Consider the following 18,176-nt stretch of genomic DNA (forward strand, 5'->3'; position numbering starts at 1 on the left):
TATTGCTCATGCGCTGCCTGCGATATGCAAGGTATAAGAGAATCGCTGACCAGAGAGCAGTGTTGACTGTACGAACTGTGTAGCAGTAGCAGTAAGTTGTTGCCAGTGTGTGTGTGTCTGCTCTGGTCTGGTCTGGTGTATCATGTTGGCTGGGCCGGTCGCGGTGCAGCGATGCCGGAGCCTGAGTATTATTGTATAAGGTAAAAAAAAAGCAGCCTCGTGCATATCTAGTAATATTATGTAAACTCCCACGTATATCTTTTAAAAATGTCCTAATAATAACAAGCATTCATTTCAGTTTAAAGAATTTAATATTTTTTTCAATGCATGATCATTCCGATTGTTGCAAAAGAAAAATCATTTGCTTCCTTTCATAAATAACAAATGTATAGGCCAGCATTGCACAGAGCTGTGCCGGAAAAGAGCTATTGTAAGAGCAGATAGTCGCCGACTTTATCGAGGTGAGAATTTTTGCTTTTTTTCAGAATGATCTTACAGGGCCATGACGCAGCACTGCTGTCGTCCAAATTTTACCAGGTTACTGAATTTATTTTTTATTACGAGGTATAGGAATTTTTCTGTTTCGACCTTATATTAAATGAGAAAAGAATTTTGTGGGTACATTAAATGGGAACCAATTTTGTTCAGAGGTTACACAAAAAATAGAATCATATTATTATTATTATTATTATTATTATTATTATTATTATTATTATTATTAATTAAGTTATGTTGTGAGGTTACACAAAAATTAGAATCATTAACCAGATAATATTTAATTATTTCGTGTGGGGAGGTTACAATGTAAGCGTAGCAGCTTCGGACGGGGTATCACCACAGTGAAGACATAGATTGCAAATGTGAAAAACTAGTGAGATAAGCGACGTTGACAATGGACAGATTGTTACTACGCAGAGCCTGGTCGCATGTTCACGTGCTGCTGTCGTGAGCGTCTACGGAAAGAGGTATGACAGTGAAACTATCACTACGCGCTTAATGGCTGAACGTCCACGAATCTTCACAGAACGTGGAGTTCAGAGGCTTGTCTGCTCTGTAAAGTAGCATAGATGGTGCCCTATGTCACTCTGCCGAAAGAGCACAATGCTGGTGCATGCACTAGTGTATCAGAGCACACCGTTCATCGTACAGTGTTGAACAAAGAGCTCCGTGACAGACCACCCCTATGCGCTCAAATGTTGAGCCAACGACATTGTCAGTTATGATTTCAGTGGGCACGGGACCATCGGGATTAGACCGTCGATCATTGGAAACGTGTCAACTTCTCAGCTGAACCACATTTTTCGGCACTAGAGCTCTGGTTGTCTCCCCAAACGCCGTCAACGGAATGAACGGCGGCTCGAAACGTGCTGCGCACCACGGACGCAGGCTGGTGGGAGCAGTATTATGCAATGGGAGACATTCTCCTGCGCTTGTATGGGACCTGTGGTAGTAATCTAGCACACGCTGACAGCTGCGAACCACCTGATACCTTCATGCTTGATGTCTTCCACGACGGCGATGACATCTTTAAGCAATACAATTGTCCGGGTCTCGGTGCCAGTACCCTGCTACAGTGGTTTGAGCAGCATTCTAGTGAACTCAAGGTGGTGTCTTGGCAACCAAATACACCTGATGTAAATCCTATGGAATCTACCTGGGTCGCTATCGGGCGCAATCACCGCGTGCGAAAATCAGCTGCCCCGTTGTATACGCGAATTACATGAACTCTTCGTATGCATACACTACTAGCCGTTAAAACTGCTACACCACGAATATGACGTGCTACAGACGCGAAATTTAACCGACAGGAAGAAGATACTGTGATATGCAAATGATTAGTTTTTCTGAGCATTCACACAAGGTTGGCGCCGGTGGCGACACCTACAACGTGCTGACATGAGGAAAGTTTCCAAACGATTTCTCATACACAAACAGCATTTGACCGGCATTGCCTGGTGAAACGTTGTTGTGATGCCTCGTGTAAGGAGGAGAAATGCCTACTATCACGTTTCCGACTTTGATAAATGTCGGATTGTAGCCTATCGCAATTGCGGTTTATCGTGTCGCGAAATTGCTGCTCGCCTTGGTCGAGATCCAGTGACTGTTAGCAGAATATGGAATCGGTGGGTTCAGAAGGGTCATACGGAACACTGTGCTGGATCCCAACGACGTCGTATCACTAGGAGTCGAGATGACAGGCATCTTATCCGCATCAACAGATGGGGACGTTTGCAAGACAAAAACCATCTGCACGAACAGTTAGACGATATTTGCAGCAGCATGGACTATCAGCTCGGAGACCATGGCTGCGGTTACCCTTGACGCTGCATCACTGACAGAAGCGCCTGCGATGGAGTACTCAACGACGAACCTGGGTGCACGAATGGCAAAACGTCATTTTTTCGGATGAATCCAGGTTCTGTTTACAGCATCATGATGGTCGCATCCGTGTCTGGCGACATCGCAGTGAACGCACATAGGAAGCGTGTATTCGTCATCGCCATACTGGCGTATCACCTGGCGTTAGGGTATGGGGTGCCATTGGTTACACGTCTCGGTCACCTCTTGTTCGCACTGACGGCACTTTGAACAGTGGACGTTACATTTCAGAAGTATTACGCCCGTGGCTCTACCCTTCATTCGATCCCTGCGAAACCCTATATTTCAGCAGGATAATGCACGACCGCATGTTGTAGATCCTGTACGGGCGTTTCTGGATACAGAAAATGTTCGACTGCTGCCCTGGCCAGCACATTCTCCAGATCTCTCACCAATTGCAAACGTCTGGTCAATGGTGGCCGAGCAGCTGGTTCGTCACAATACGCCAGTCACTACTCTTGATGGACTGTGGTATCGTGTTAGAGCTGCATGGGCAACTGTACCGGTACAGGCCATCCAAGCTCTGTTTGACTCAATGCCCAGGCGTATCAGGGCCGTTATTACGGCCAGAGGTGGTTGTTCTGGGTACTGATTTCTCAGGATCTATGCATCCAAATTGCGTGAAAATGTAGGCACATGTCAGTTCTAGTGTAGTATATTTGTCCAATGAATACCCGTTTATCATCTGCATATCTTCTTGGTGTAGCAATTTTAATGGCCAGTAGTGTATAATGCACATACCTCCACAAACCTACCAACGAACTGTCGGATTCCTGATTCGCAGAATCAGTTACGTATTTAGTTACAGAGACGTACAAACAAACTATTAAGCAAGTTGTCATAATGTTTTGGCTCATCAGTGTATCACACAAATACAGCACTGCAAGTCTGATACATTTATGCTGATATCATGAGCTACGGCGGTTTTGAAATTGTATTACTGCATTGTAATATTACATTATTCCGACCCTCACGAAGAAACTGTTCAGAGGTACTGGACAGACTACAGGAACCTACATAGATTTGCCAACTTAGACCTTAACTGATTGATATTTTTCGAATCTGGTTATTATGGAAGAGAAATGTTATTTCCTCCTTGTCCACCCAGATTTGTGCACGTCAAGCCATGTGAGCAGGAACATTGTCATTTTGGAAGATACACTCTTCTGCTGAAAACTGTATTTGTGATGTTAAATGCACAGTGTCACTTAAAGTTTTCGTAAGTCCTCTGCGTTGCAATTCCTTTCGGTTAATAGCAGTACGGACTGAAATCACGGTATGATCGCCAAAATCCTGTTCAAGTTCCACTTTGCTTCAGAACTGTAAGAAGGTAGAACTGATAGTTCTCTCCCCTGACATTCTCTGTAGATAAATACGCCAAGTATAGCGAGCAGATCAAAATGACTCTAGAACCACTTTGTATGGAACGCTGTGTCTTCGTATGTGTGTACTAAGAATGTGCTTTGTTACTGGAACGTAACCACAAACATTAACTATCTCGGCAATCCACCAAAATTACTCCAGTGCTTACGTATACTGCCACGTATTTTTAATAAGATGTGCGACCATTAAGTTTGTAACACACACAAAATGTCAACAGTAATAAAATGTGTATCAGCAACATATTAGTTCACATCATAAATCGAAGTGACATTTGATCATAGCTGGCTAAATCAACTCCACTGCTACAAAACATCTGATGCATCTGCGTTGTTGCTTGTAGAGATGTGATATGTTGGCAAATCATCGGTGCTGATTTCTATTTCATTATCGATGTCTAAACATCGATGGTCAATAATAACAGACCCTAAAACATCGGTGTTTGTCGCGTCTACATTAAATGATAAATTTATAAAACGACGTAAAACGCCAATGCCAGATTACTGCAATATCACATTTAGTAATAAATAAATACGGCAACATTTAACATTACACTGCCTACATTTTTTAAAAATGTTTTTGAGGTAAGTTTCCCCTTTCAGTACACTGTGTTGTTTAGACAGTGCATATCCTGCTTTTGAGAACAGTCTTTTGAGAGGCCGACGATGTAGCTATATGGCTCAAACATTTAAGCGCAGTTTTTACTGTTTTGGATACGGAAAACTCAATGTTTGTAATACTTCTTGTTAAAGATTAGAAGACGATCTTTCAGATAATAAGTGAGCTGCGACGGTAGGTCCGTTCTGTACCAGTTTGCAAATTATTCCCTTCTTGTGCTTTCTATAGTGTTCACCGCACAAATTAAGTTCGGTTTGTCTGTTTTCCAATACGTCCATGTGTTGCCCACAGTATCTGACATCACGAAAGCATGAAATGAATGAACAATGAAATGAAATGAAATGAATGAACAATGAAAGGCGTTAGTCCATCTTTGTCTGCAACAATAGCCAAATTTTTTAAGAATTGATATATTGTGAACTGGAAGTATGCCCCACGCAAACGTTCGCATAATAATTTATTATGTCACTATCACTGAAGCAGATCACATCACGGGGAACAGCTGTTGTCAGAGACATACTACTCGCCGAAACTTCCTGCCGTTTAAGGTTGAGAGGCACAAGGACACAGGCATACTGCGGCGTTAATATGTAATGTGTGTTGCCTATATAATCCAGACATCTGATCTGCACGAAAGGCTGTCGAGCGAAACAAATTCCTCATTCGCTTCTGAAACATCTTCCTCCGCTTAGAAACACACATTAGACTGGTTTTCTCGTCGAAAAACACTGTTTACTGGGCTATGTGATATACCGCTCGCCTGTTTAGTGTCCCTGCTACTTCGGTGAAATCTCGTCATTCCAGGGCCGGCCTCTAACAAAAGTTGTTCCCCATAACACGACCTGTCACACTAGACGTTTGTCGGAAAGACTTCGTAACCCTACATTGTATTTAAGTGATTGTGACGTCATAAATTATTACACAAAATATCCAATATTCCTGCTTTAATTTGTTCAAAAATATAGTATTACTTTCCATCCGTTCGCCGTCCCATTTGATAAGTCGCAAATATGTTGCAGTGGTATCATTGCGAGACATCTTCAGAAAAAGATTCGCTTTTAATGTGAAAATATTGATTATGGAAAAAAGAAGCCTTTTTTTTTTGTCACTGTCGGAGGTCGACATACTTTCTTTAACATTGACATTACGAAACGCCCAAGACTACAGTATCGATGTTTAAATATGGATGTTTGTACTCATAAAATCGATATTTTGCAAACATGGGTGATCGTAGACCAACCCTTGTTCCTTGGGAACTACTGTAATGTTCTTGGGGAATGATAACATACAAAAAAAAGCCAATATTAAAAAAGTATTTTATTGGATGTTCGGTTTCGACAAAACTATGCTATTATCATCGGATGCTTAAAAAATTTTGTACAATATTTTGCGCATCAGTGTTAATAGCTAGTGCTGAACACGAACACGTGTAATCGCCGCAATATGATTATGCTTGAGTTTTTGCGTGATAGTTTTATACTTGATATGCCGACGTATAGCTATGTTCATGGTAGTGGGAAGCATGTATGCCATGCGAAGCAACGTGCAACACTGATGCAACATGTAGTAAAAATTTTAAAGCATAAAATCCGATAACAGCATAATTCTGTCGAAACTGGTAATCCAATATAATGCCATAAGTTTCCTTTAATTTAGGTCAATGGTCACAAACTTTTTTTTAACAGATTACCGGTTTCGGTCTATAATGACCATCATCAGATCTGCTTCATAAAAGCAAAGTCCTAATGTACTTTGTTTTTACGAAACAGATCTGATGATGGTCTTTATAGACCGAAACCGGTAATCTGTTAACAAAAAGTTTGTGACCATTGACGTAAATTAAAGGAAACTTATTACATATACAGGTCACTGTTTTTTTTTTTTCACGACGATGTCTCAGCTTGTGGCAATATAATGACTTTTCTTTGCGGTCTTGGCTTACGAAGTTTCTTTCAGTATCATACATTGTAGATCGCGCCGAGACTGACCACAAGAGGGTATATAGAACGAACAGTGCTGACTTCTACAACATTTGCATGGAACAACTAGACGACGTAATTTATAGTAGTAGTGGCGAGCGTACGTACACAGAGAGCGACTTGACAGTGACCGGTGCTGCGACTGTACCCAGAGCGAGTGGGGCTGCAGTGCGAGACGCAGATGTTATCTGGAGAAGCAGCCGCAGCAGCAGAGCGCAGAGAAGAGGATAGCGAGGCCGGCTTAATTACTGCTCTTGTGCTAAGCGCCGGTGCCGGTGTCGGAGCACTGGCCTGCAGACAGTTTTACGGCGCGGAGAGGCGCGGCGACCCGACCACGCCAGCGCCAGCGCCAGCGCCAGCGCCGGCGTCTGCGTGTGCGTGTGCAGTGTGCGGGCAGCTGTTCGCCCTCGGCCTTGGCGCGGCAGATAGCGATCGATGGGAACTCATCGGGGCGCGGCACGCTCTTCTTCAGCTCGACTGCACAGTAGCCGCCGGCTGCCAGCCTGCAGCTGCGCAGACCGCGACTGGATCGCGAGTCCGTGGCGCCTGCAGTAATGGGGCTCTGTTGCAAGTGTTGTGGCCTGTTTACTAAAACAGTGCTGAAAATGTAAATTCTATGTGAACAAATAATTTAGAGTATTAGGCTGCTTCATTATAAAACACCAAAGCAGCTGAACCACTGACGTTGCGACCGTTTTTGCAGCGGTAATCTTCAGGACCTCTAACTGTTAGTCGCCTTAAAATGATCACTGCAAAGACGATCGGAACGTCTGTGATTTAGCTGTTTTCTTGTCCTATGATCCCACTGCCTAATACCCACAATTATTTTGTTCAATACTGAAGATGCCTGGCGAGAAAATAGTCTAACTGGTAAAAATCAAACAGACACGCAGCTACAGGTCTGGCGAAGCTCTGTAAACTTGCTGTAGAGTGATCAGCCGCCCACGTTTCATCAGCAGGTATGAGCGGCTGTCTGCCTTCTACCGCCAACTCCTTCGTCGGTGTGGTTGTAAAATCCACAAATCATGAAATCTTTGTGGCCCACAGAGTTTATGAATTTGATGTACAGAATGTAGCTCTGTGGCCGGCCGTGGCGGTCGAGCGGTTCTAGGCGCTTTAGTCCGGAACCGTGCTGCTGCTACGGTCGCAGGTTCGAATCCTACCTCGGGCATGGATGTGTGTGATGTCCTAAGGATAGTTAGGTTTAAGTAATTCTAAGTTCTAGGGGACTGATGACCTCAGATGTTAAGTCCCGTGGTGCTCAGAGTCATTTGAACCTTTTGTAGCTCTGTACAGAAGTGAAGCGTGAATGATAAATAGTCGAGACAAGAAGAAACCAGCGTTTGAAATGTGCTGTCAAAACGCGCGCGCGAGTGTAGGAGATACTGACGTTTGTACAGAATACACTAGTCGGAGAGCTGCATTAAACAAGTCTTCGAACTAAAGACGACAAGACCACCACCACAATAACAACAGTTTACAAAATATATTTTTGTGTGTAACCATCACAAAGCTGCTAAAATATTTATTGTTCTCCAGCTAGTTCCCACAGCATGCTTTCGCCTGGCAGAGTGCTTTAAAATTATATGCATATGTCATATGCAATTTAAAAATTTTAAAGTCTCCCAGACGTCGACATATTCTCGAACGAAATAAGTATTCGCAACACTGAGATGATTATGCATAAACACATCGTCCGATAAAAGTTTACGTCTATGCATTTAGGTCTGATAGTCTGCTAATTTTGAAAGGGGGTATTTGAGACCTTAGATTTCCGTGGCTATTATTGTCTTCCAAAATTTTTTCCTGGTATGTGACCGCGTCATTATATTATTGTATTGGTCGATTCGGTCGCTTTTGCAAGTGACTTTCATAAGAAAGCTTTATAAAAATCTTCCACGTACAACGTAATAAACAGTAAAAGTAATTCTTCAAATGATGTGCATTTGAAGTTATGAGAGTAGATACTCTGACAATAATTATGTCAGTAAGACAGTTAGACGAAGAGGAATAGATATCTCTACATTTGTCGCCATGAAATAAAACAAGTTAAATATTTCCACCTAGGAAGCAAAGCAACACGTGGCGGATGAAGCGAGGAGGACATACGAAGCAAACTAGTACAGGAAGAGGGAGCGTTTCAGATCAAAAGAAGTCTTCTACTATCACCGGCCTTTATTTGAGGAACACATTTACTGAGAAGGTGCGTCGTTCCAAGAACTGCACTGAATTGACGTAAATCATGGACTATGGGGGAAACTAAAATGATGAGGATGGAAGTGCTTGACATTTGGTAATACAGAAGGATACTGAAAACAAGACAAACTGATAAGAAACGAACAGGTTCACCGCAGGATCAATGAGGAAAGAAATATGTGGGAAACACAAAGAAGGAGGAGGGAAAGTATGATAAGACACGTGTTAAGGCATCGGGGAATAACTTCCATGGTGTGAGACGGTAAAGATTGTACGGAATATCCAATAAATAATTGAGCACGTTGGGTGCAAACGCTACTTTGAGATGGAGAGTATGGACAGGAGAGGAATTCGTGGCAGTTCTCATCAAACCAGAAAGAAGACTGATGACTAAAGCAAAGGTGATTCCCGCATGGAGATTTCACTCATAGAACGTTACCAGGATGGTAAGTTCTGAGCAAGAACAAAGATAACATCGGGAGCGTCACACACCCAAAAAAGCGCGCTACGAGAGCTCTTGTTCTCAAATCACAGGATATCCAACCTTGGAATGGAAGGTTTACGAGATATTATAGGTGTTAAGATAAATAAAGTTTTTGGAAAGCAGTTGTATAACATTAAGCTCTTTCATGCTTCTAACTCAATGTGGAGGTACTGAGGCAACAAATTTTTAATAACTTCCCATACTAGGAAGACGAATAATTTCAAAAGAAATCCTGAATTCAATGCACGAATTTCTACTTCAGCAACGCATCAGTAAGAAAAAAGGGGAAAGACAAAGAATGATTGCTTGCGGAACTGGTATGCATAGGGAGACACGTTTGTTTTCAGTTTCTTGGCAGTAAAAATTGGGAAAATGGATACCGCGAAAGAGAATCTGTAATTTCCTTGTTGAGAAAATGGTGTGTTAGTACATGATTTTTAAGGTAGAGGTAGTGCCTATTAAATATGGCGAGTTCTTGTGTATAACATATCCACCAGTGGATGCAGACTTGAATATCAAACACACAGATACTATAAGAGACATTATAGCCACCATAAAATTAAAGACGAAAACAAACGAAGTTATTTCCCCCTAGGTAGTCGTCTGATTGTACTGTCAGATCGGAACCAGACAGACTGCAACATGGCCTTCCATAACCATATGCGAAGAACATCCAGTCAAAAAAACTAATAAGCGAACAAACGAGAACCAGTGCGATGGATTGTAGCAGCATGTTAAATGCAATGAATTAAGAAATAATTACCAGCTCACGACAATTTACGTAAATGGGAAATTCTTAAAAGAGAAAAATAATTTTGAGAACAAATATGACAAGATTCTCTGTTGTTGATGTCCCAGTTTGGTATTTGATGTTATAAACGGTATATACATCGTAGTTTGTAACGAAAAATAGGGAGACGCAAAGTATCGAGAAACAGATCACCTGAATATAACATTTCGAAAGTCACAGCAAAATCTTAAGCTTTATATTCTACATGTTACAGGACTGAGTGCTACAACGCAAAAAGAAGAGTTGGTAATTAAAAGATATTCATCCTTAAAAATCGTCTGAACGAAGTTAAACGACGTAGATATCTCTATATTAGGCTGAAGTCGGCCATAAAATAAACGTGTATACATACTGAGTCAGGAAACGATGCGGTCAAGATTTGTTTAGTTGAATAGTCAGGAAACTTAATGCTGGAAGAAGGAAGAAAAGATAGAAGACACTTATGCGAGCGGACTGCAAAAAGAAAGCTGCACATTTCTTTGTCAGCCGAGTAACTTTTGCTGAACGCAGCACTACACTTCAAAGCAGCGTAGATACATAACACTATTTTTCGAGATAGTTACCAAGTATCTGTAAACAACAGTCGGGTTCTTCCACCACTGGTTCAGATCCTCGAAGATAGAAATCCGCTCCTTGGTCACGGAGCCTCTCGAGACTCGCTGTGTAAACGCCCTCATCACTGGACGGCCTCTTTCCACTCGGATTTTATTTCAGCTGGTCGACAAGATGGACATCGTATGGTGAATTAACTGAACTTCCAGATCATCCTGGTAAAATTGTTACCATCATTTCACTACGGCTGCATGCGACATTGTATTTGGTATACATGGTGCTAGAATTTCACTATGAATCTGTGTGAGATTTAGACATTTTGCTCACAAGGATCGTACTGTGCTACGTACTTCAACTTGGGAATAAGTTTCCAGTTGCCGTGCCATTTCACTAGCACACTGTGAAGTGCGTATTATCCGTACTGCAGTAAAACTCTCTCTACACAGAACCCGAAAACGTACTCTCTTCTATGTGCCACTCTTGTTGGACAACAGATTTTGCTTTCTGAAGTCCACACGCAAAATATTAGTGATAATGTTTCTCTGTTCGTCAACAATGATTAAATGTTGGCCTTGTGAATTAAATTATTCATGACACTACATATTTCAGAATGAGATGCGGTAAAGGTGAATAACTTAACTACTTCCGGATCACAGCAACGTGCGCCATTCTCTTCCATTTAATCTGAAACCTCGAACAGTTTTTTTTTTGCGTTGTTGATAGTGATACTTTAGCAGGACGGGAATCTATCACCAAGTGCCGTTGTGGCTATCGGAAGCGAATTCTCGGATTCTGACTCCTTCCTTTAATATCAAAGAGTGAGGTGACACAGCGCTTTAGAACACTCGACTCGCATTTGAACCGTCGATGAATCAAATCCACATCGGCCATCCAGATTTAGGCGTACCTTGGTTTCCGTAAATTGCTCAATGACAATGTCGGGATGGTTCCTTTAAACAGGACACGGTGCAGTTACTAAAGCATCGTTCCTTGATCTTCATTCTTGTCATCCCCATGCTGATCCTTAACAACACTGCAGATCACGGACCCTTGTAACAGTTATCAATACTTGAGATAACACGAGTAATCCGAGTAATGAAATGAGACTCTCATGAAGTGCTTGTGGGTTTTCTGCCGATTTTTCGTATCCATTTTATGTCTCAGAATGTCTCACAAGCACCTACCAAAATGGGTTAAAACGCTTGGATTTGAAACAGGTGAACAGGTAGGCTTATGAATACTGCGGGACCTTGTTTATCAGGACTGGGCGCGACGATACGTCATCCGGATTAACTAAAATTCAAATAATGTGCAATTCCACAAAATTTGAATCGGAGCAACTTCTCAAAAGAAACAAGATTTTCGATTTTTTTATATTGTCAGCAGCTACTGTATCTCCTAACAGTCTTTCTCCAGTCGCTGGAGGCTGTGTCGATCTTTTATCTTCGTAACAAAATAATTGTTTTTAAATGCAGTTGCATAAGCAGGAATAAAATGATAATGTGCTCATTAATGTTACCAGTAACGATTCATACGGATTCAGTAAACTAATTCGTTCCATGTCATTTCGACACGAGAATAGTTCAAATTATCGATGAGACATGTAACCAACTAAGTAACTACCTCATCATTAGAAGGATTCTTGTCTAAATTTAACGCTTTTTTCCTGCAATATCGAGCCTGGAGTCGGAACTTCACTCTCCCTCTTTACACTACACCACATGATAAGTACGTCATCTAGCGGTTCTTTCTTTGCTGTCCCACGACTCTATAAAGTGTCCTTTGTTATCATTTTGAAGCAAGTCTGCCACTTCTTTCTGTTTATTCTTCCAGTCTGGCCCTGTTGAAATTCCAAAACCAATGTCAGCAGCTATGTTTTTCAACAATTATACATTTTATCCACTGTAAGAAGTGCACTGACTTTTTTCCCCATTAATGCACTATCACCTGCTTTTCAATGACGTCATTTTTATACCTGCAACAACTAGAGGCAATACACAATTATAGAACTCAGCGTTAACTCATTAACTGACACAGCTCCAAGATCCATGACGACAAATGTATCGACAATAGACGCATATCGATCGCTAGCGAATCTCTCCATGTTTTAACAGACGATACAGGCGTTTAATACGAGCAGTTCGTTGAAGTCCGTGGAACTAATTGTCCCGCGGCAACAACTCACTTTGGAAAGCTGTTCAGCGGGTTGCCTATCTGCATGTACAAACTAATTTTGTGTGACAGTACTGGGCGGATGATTTCTTCACATGTTCCAACATGCGCCATATTTTTGTATGTCTTGCAGTTTTCTTCTTCCAGACCTAAAACCCAAGAGGTACTTATGAGTAACCCTATGTATGAACTGTGCTTGCGAACTAGAGCAGCAGGGCAACTGGTAAAAGTCCACGAAGTGAGTTAGAATAGTGTTATACCTCTGCAGTTAGAACAGGATACGAAGAAAACGAGTGATTGCAGAAGGCCTTAATGCAAAACTTGAGTAGTCAGTATCTGAGTGACTGCTCTAATGTTACTTTTGTGACTGACGGCTATTTCCTAAAATCCCACATACACCTTCTCATATGTTTTTCAACGTTTCCCAAATTCGCTCTAACCGCAGCGGTATAGCAATGAGTGAACAGGCAGCTGCTTGCTTACCTGTAGCTGGGCCGGCACTACTACACGAACAGCATCCGTCCTTTGGAGGTTCAGCACCTGCAACAAGAGCGCCGCTGAGCGATTAACTCTGCTGAAGCCGCCGCCGCCGCCGCCGCCACACCCTTCTATCCGCGTGTAAACAATGGATAATAGCGCGGCTGCGATTGCATATTAATGAAACCGGCCCCAGATAACGGCCCGCCACCATCGGCGCGCACAAAGCCGACTTATCGAGAGTCGAGATAAAGCCTCGCGGATAACGGGGAACTGCAATGGCTTTTCTGATATGTTTGTTTTGAAACGATGTTTTTTTTTCCTACTAGTAAAAATTCCATGGGACTATCTGAGCATCAAGGGCTCGTCCAACAAGCGTACGGTGAAGACCAAAATATTTTTTGATGGATATGACAGTCTTGGAGGAGTGATACAGACTATTAAAGTTCTTGTGACGGTTGTGCCGCGTCTCTGTATAAAATACTTTCAAGTGTATAAAGTATTTGGCCATATTAAATGCTGATTACCAGTTTCAGTCATTACAGCCATCTTCAGACCAATACTCCAGATGACCAGAGGACACAGTGCCCAGAGGCGCAATATGATACCAACTAATGTCTATCATGATCTGCTCAGTGCACAGGTTCCTCTGGCCGTCTGTAATCTTGGTCTGAAGATCGTTTTAATGATCGAAACCGATTCCCAACATAACACACAAAATAATATTGCGATCTATAATGCTACTTTTTATTTCTGCAAGCACAAGGATCTCTTTAAGATTGCTTTGTTAAAATCTTTCGCGTACCTCAGTAATGTTTGCATCTGTGTCAATCCAGTACTGTATTAATGTAGACAAGAATTAGTATCATTTGTCTGTTGTAACTGCATTTTACAGTCATCAGCAACTGAACAACTGATCGAGATTTACGTCTCAAAGAAGAAAGAAGTTGGGCGTTTCAAGTGACTGGGGTATCAACAGACCATGTACTGGCCATCAGTGGGAACGATAAGAGTAAGATGGCTCACAGCCCGAGCAACAGCGCATTTGATCACGTGTTTATGAAGGATGACACGTGTAAACACTCCGACTTTAACAATGCGCTTATTTCGGGTAGCCCATGAGTCTTTATTCATAAAGTTTGAATTATTACCACACAAAAATTTTACAACATTATTTTTTATTTGGTTGGAGGTGCATCTCTGAAAACCAAGTACACACTGAAATCCTGCGTCACACTATCGCAGTCCGCCACTAGAGGACCCGAAAATCACAGTGCAGCCCATCTCCACATCATACAAAGCTCCTCTAGCTGCCTGCTATGGGACTGTGGCACGGGGATTTCAATGTTACGTGATTTTAAGAGATGCACCTTAAACCTGATAAAAAATGAATTTAGATTTATTTTTTGTGAGGCAATAATACAGACATTATCACTACCACTCTTAGCATACTCCTTGGGCGCCTCGATCTGGAACAACAGATGCAGCCAGAGTGGACCGATGTTGGAATAACGCTTCGACGACGAGGCTCCCCCACGACTGGAGTAGTCAGACGGACCACAGAGCAGCTGACTGCTCGCTAATTCAATCCTGGAGAACAGAACCGGTTGAGCAGCCCGACCTTCAAGAACTATCTCCTGGTTGCATGATGCAAGAGCCGCTGCTCAACACATGCGCTTCAGCAGGCCGGACATATCATCAGAGACCAAGATCTAGCTATTCACAGCCAATAAATGCTTGGAGGGTAACGAAGGGCGAGTAGACAAGTCGCGGTACACATTGGTATTCGCCGATGACAGCGAACTACTATGAGGTGATACAACCCGCTTGCCGACAGGATACTGTTCAAGCTTGGTAATTGTTTACGTGAACATGAGAATGTTTCTGTAGTTCCCCCACTTCTTTTGGCCCAAACAAAACTCGGAAGCTACGGAGCAACATGTGCGCGCCCTGGACCTAGCTCCCACCAATCTCTGTGGGATGTGTAAAAGCGGTTGAGTGGTCATGGATCGTACTGGTTATCCAAAGCATCATCGGTATTTACTGACTGCTGCCACTAGACAATCAGATACATCACTACAGTACTTTGGACCTTACTATAGGTATCAATAGGAGGAGACCCTTATTCAGCGTTTACAGAGAAACCATAGCTACAGGCACAATAATCTCTGCAAGCTCGGCATTCACGTGTGAACCACAGACATGCAGTTTTCCATTCGATGGTGCATCACCTCACCTCCGTTCTAATACCTGAATATTCCTTTCAAATAGACTACCGACAACCAGACACATCGCTTCCGGTAATGGCTACAACTCCAGTGATTGGTAATTTACTACGGCTTCCACACACTGTCCAACACGAACCAGTGAGTTATCACAAAAACTGGTGCGTCGATCTATATACTGTCAAAATTTCAGATAAATTCGCAAAAAGTTGAAGTGTCGCAATAGACGTCTTTCATTTTATAATATCAAGAGCGTATGAAAATTTTTATTCAATAGTGAAGGCAAATTGCATCCCTCGGTGTGTAATATATTCAAGCACTGTGGAAAAGTATATACTTGCAAGACAGCAGAGGTGTGGCACTTAGGTTTCCTGAACACGAGAGAAGCTAAAGATAAAGAAAGAAACAAAGAAAGAAATGAGAAAGGAAGGTTCAATCTTTGTCAATCATCTTATCGCATAAATGCACTCATAAGGCGTAGAATGTGAAATTTTACATTCTATTAAGAAAATCAGAAAGATCACCATACTGGAAAACGTTGTATTCCGCTGTGTTAAATTAATGTTTAGTTTCAAATACTAGACTGAAATCGTTAATTTGACTATGTTTTTATTAGTTTTTAAATTATCTCCTCATAAAAAGTGTGTTTCCTGTTTTTGGTAATGTAACTATTTCGCTTGACAAAAAAGTGATAATTTCGTATGTCAACACTCTACATGCCATAGTTTTGGTTTCTTCTGTGTAAACAATATCTACGTCAGTAGAAGGTAATTTTGTGTGTTCGCAACATTCAGTTGTCACCTGAAGATGGCCTAAGATGGAGGAAACTAGTTTTGACGAAATAAATGTAGTTTTGCAGAACATTAGGAAGTGTTTCCTATTTAATATTGTTATAATGTTCTGCCAAGCATAGACGGAAAATTCAGTTAGTATTCAGTTTCTATAATATTATTGTGTAGTGCAGGTGTATTTATCATATAAATTTTATCATCTTGACGTAAGCCATGTATTCAGTCTCAAATGAAAAGAAATTATCTTACTAGCTGCCTACCGCAATCTTCTTTCAACGAAAGGATGCAGGAATCCGTTATGTTTAATTTTGTACTGTTGTGATGAATAACTGCTTGTAGTAGGTGTTCCCCGTTTCATCTCATATTAAACAAGGGAAAAAAAGGGAACGCATATTTCCTTCATTACATACACACGCTCGGTGTGTAACGGTCTTAAAAGAAAATGTAAACAAATGAGATAACAGAACGGAATGTTTCACACGGTGTAGTGAATTTAATAGCAGCAAATGCAGAACCAAGATAATAAAAAATTAGCATTGTCTCGTAAATGCCAAGCTGTTGCCTCCTTGGGATGGGTTCGCATGAGAAGTAATTGTAATAGAGGAGTTGTGGAGGGGAACCTGCAGACACCAGCCAAATTAGCTGCTTTCGTAATTGAATCAAACGCCCCACGATCTGTTCACATTATTGTGCATGAGAAAAAAAAACACGGCACATGCATATTCATTAGCACAGGGACTCGTAAGCCGCAATATTAGAGGAGGGCCGAGTTGGTGCGAAACCCGAGGCGCCTCAGACGATGCGGGGATTCTCCGTATCAATTTGCTACTCCAGGCAACGCGGCGAAGGGGAAGTACGCGCTGGCATTAAGTAGACACGACAGCTAAATGGGCGTGCGTCTTTCATCAGAGCGCCGAGCGTAAATTCATCCCACGAGAACGCGTAATTAACTCTCAGCTAGTCTTTCGGAATGGGATTAACGGGAAACGTGACACCCCGAATTCGGGCACTAGTTGGATTTTAATACACGGCAGTTCTTGCTAGTACTAAAATACTACCATCCTAGTAGTCTGCGAGGGGTAGTCATTATTTCGTCACTTGGACAAAAAAGTTACATAAATTGTTGTTTTTTGTTTGCAGAAACAAGTCTACAGTCCTCTTATTTATGGTCTTTCCCAATAGCTCACAAAATTCATTTACCTTCCCTTTTCCTAACTGCATGCATGAACACAGAGCTGTCTCCCACACTTTCTCGTCACTAGGAAGGCACGAGTTTCTACAGATTAAGTAACCTATCACATCACTTTTATGCGACTTGTTACAGTTCACAAACAATGGTGTAGTTCGCTTCATGCATGGTCTGAGATAAATAATGGTTCTTAAGGGCGGAGTTCATGGAAGTAAAAGAAGAAATTATAACGAAATCTACCGCTCAAATTCTCTATATTTGGAGATGTATCACCTACTGTGGTCGATATTCCTTAAAACCTCGCTATTTTGTTTCTATTCAAAAAGAAACCCATTCCTTTGAAAACAAGATTTCCAACGGTGAAGGGACTGACTTGGTGATTCTAGCATTCTAAGCGCATACTAATAATGTTAAACGCATGAGCAGTCCGATTTCTTTGTCATCCACACGGTTCAGTGGATCAGCGTAAACGAACACTAACCATGTCCCACCGGCCACTGTGAGCGAGCGGTTCTAGGCGCTCCAGTCCGGACCCACGCTGCTGCTACGATCTCAGGTTCGAATCCTGCCTCGGGCATGGATGTGTGTGATGTCCGTAGGTTAGTTAGGTTTAAGTAGTTCTAAGTGTAGGGGACTGATGACCTCAGATGTTAAGTCCCATAGTGCTTAGAGCCATTGAATCATGTCCTCCAAAACCATATCTAGTGGACTGAAGCAGCAAAGCCATAGCATTACGAGAGATTATCCATCGGTCATGATAAAAACAAGAAGCAGAATACATCTACACGGCTGCGAAGCAAGTTGTGACAACCCTTCGCCATGTTCTGTATAGTAAAAACAAAGGATGTTTAAAGTAGACAACGTGTAAAAATAATGACGATCTATCACTCAACTGCGAATTTTTAAGTCAGTCAGAACCGAGATTACCCGTGATTACAGGAGGA

The 18,176-nt window shown here is 41.9% G+C and overlaps 1 protein-coding gene across 1 annotated transcript in view; it reads right to left on the minus strand.

The window, feature by feature from the left end:
- LOC124559675 overlaps positions 1–18,176 on the minus strand; it is a 766,753-nt gene that overhangs the window by 587,652 nt on the left and 160,925 nt on the right. The window contains exon 2 of the mRNA XM_047130913.1: positions 13,034–13,090. The gene's annotated coding sequence lies outside the window, so the exon portion shown is untranslated. The remainder of the gene's footprint in view (positions 1–13,033; positions 13,091–18,176) is intronic.

This window comes from Schistocerca americana, chromosome 1 (genome assembly GCF_021461395.2).
Source record: "Schistocerca americana isolate TAMUIC-IGC-003095 chromosome 1, iqSchAmer2.1, whole genome shotgun sequence".
Lineage (NCBI taxonomy): Eukaryota > Metazoa > Arthropoda > Insecta > Orthoptera > Acrididae > Schistocerca > Schistocerca americana.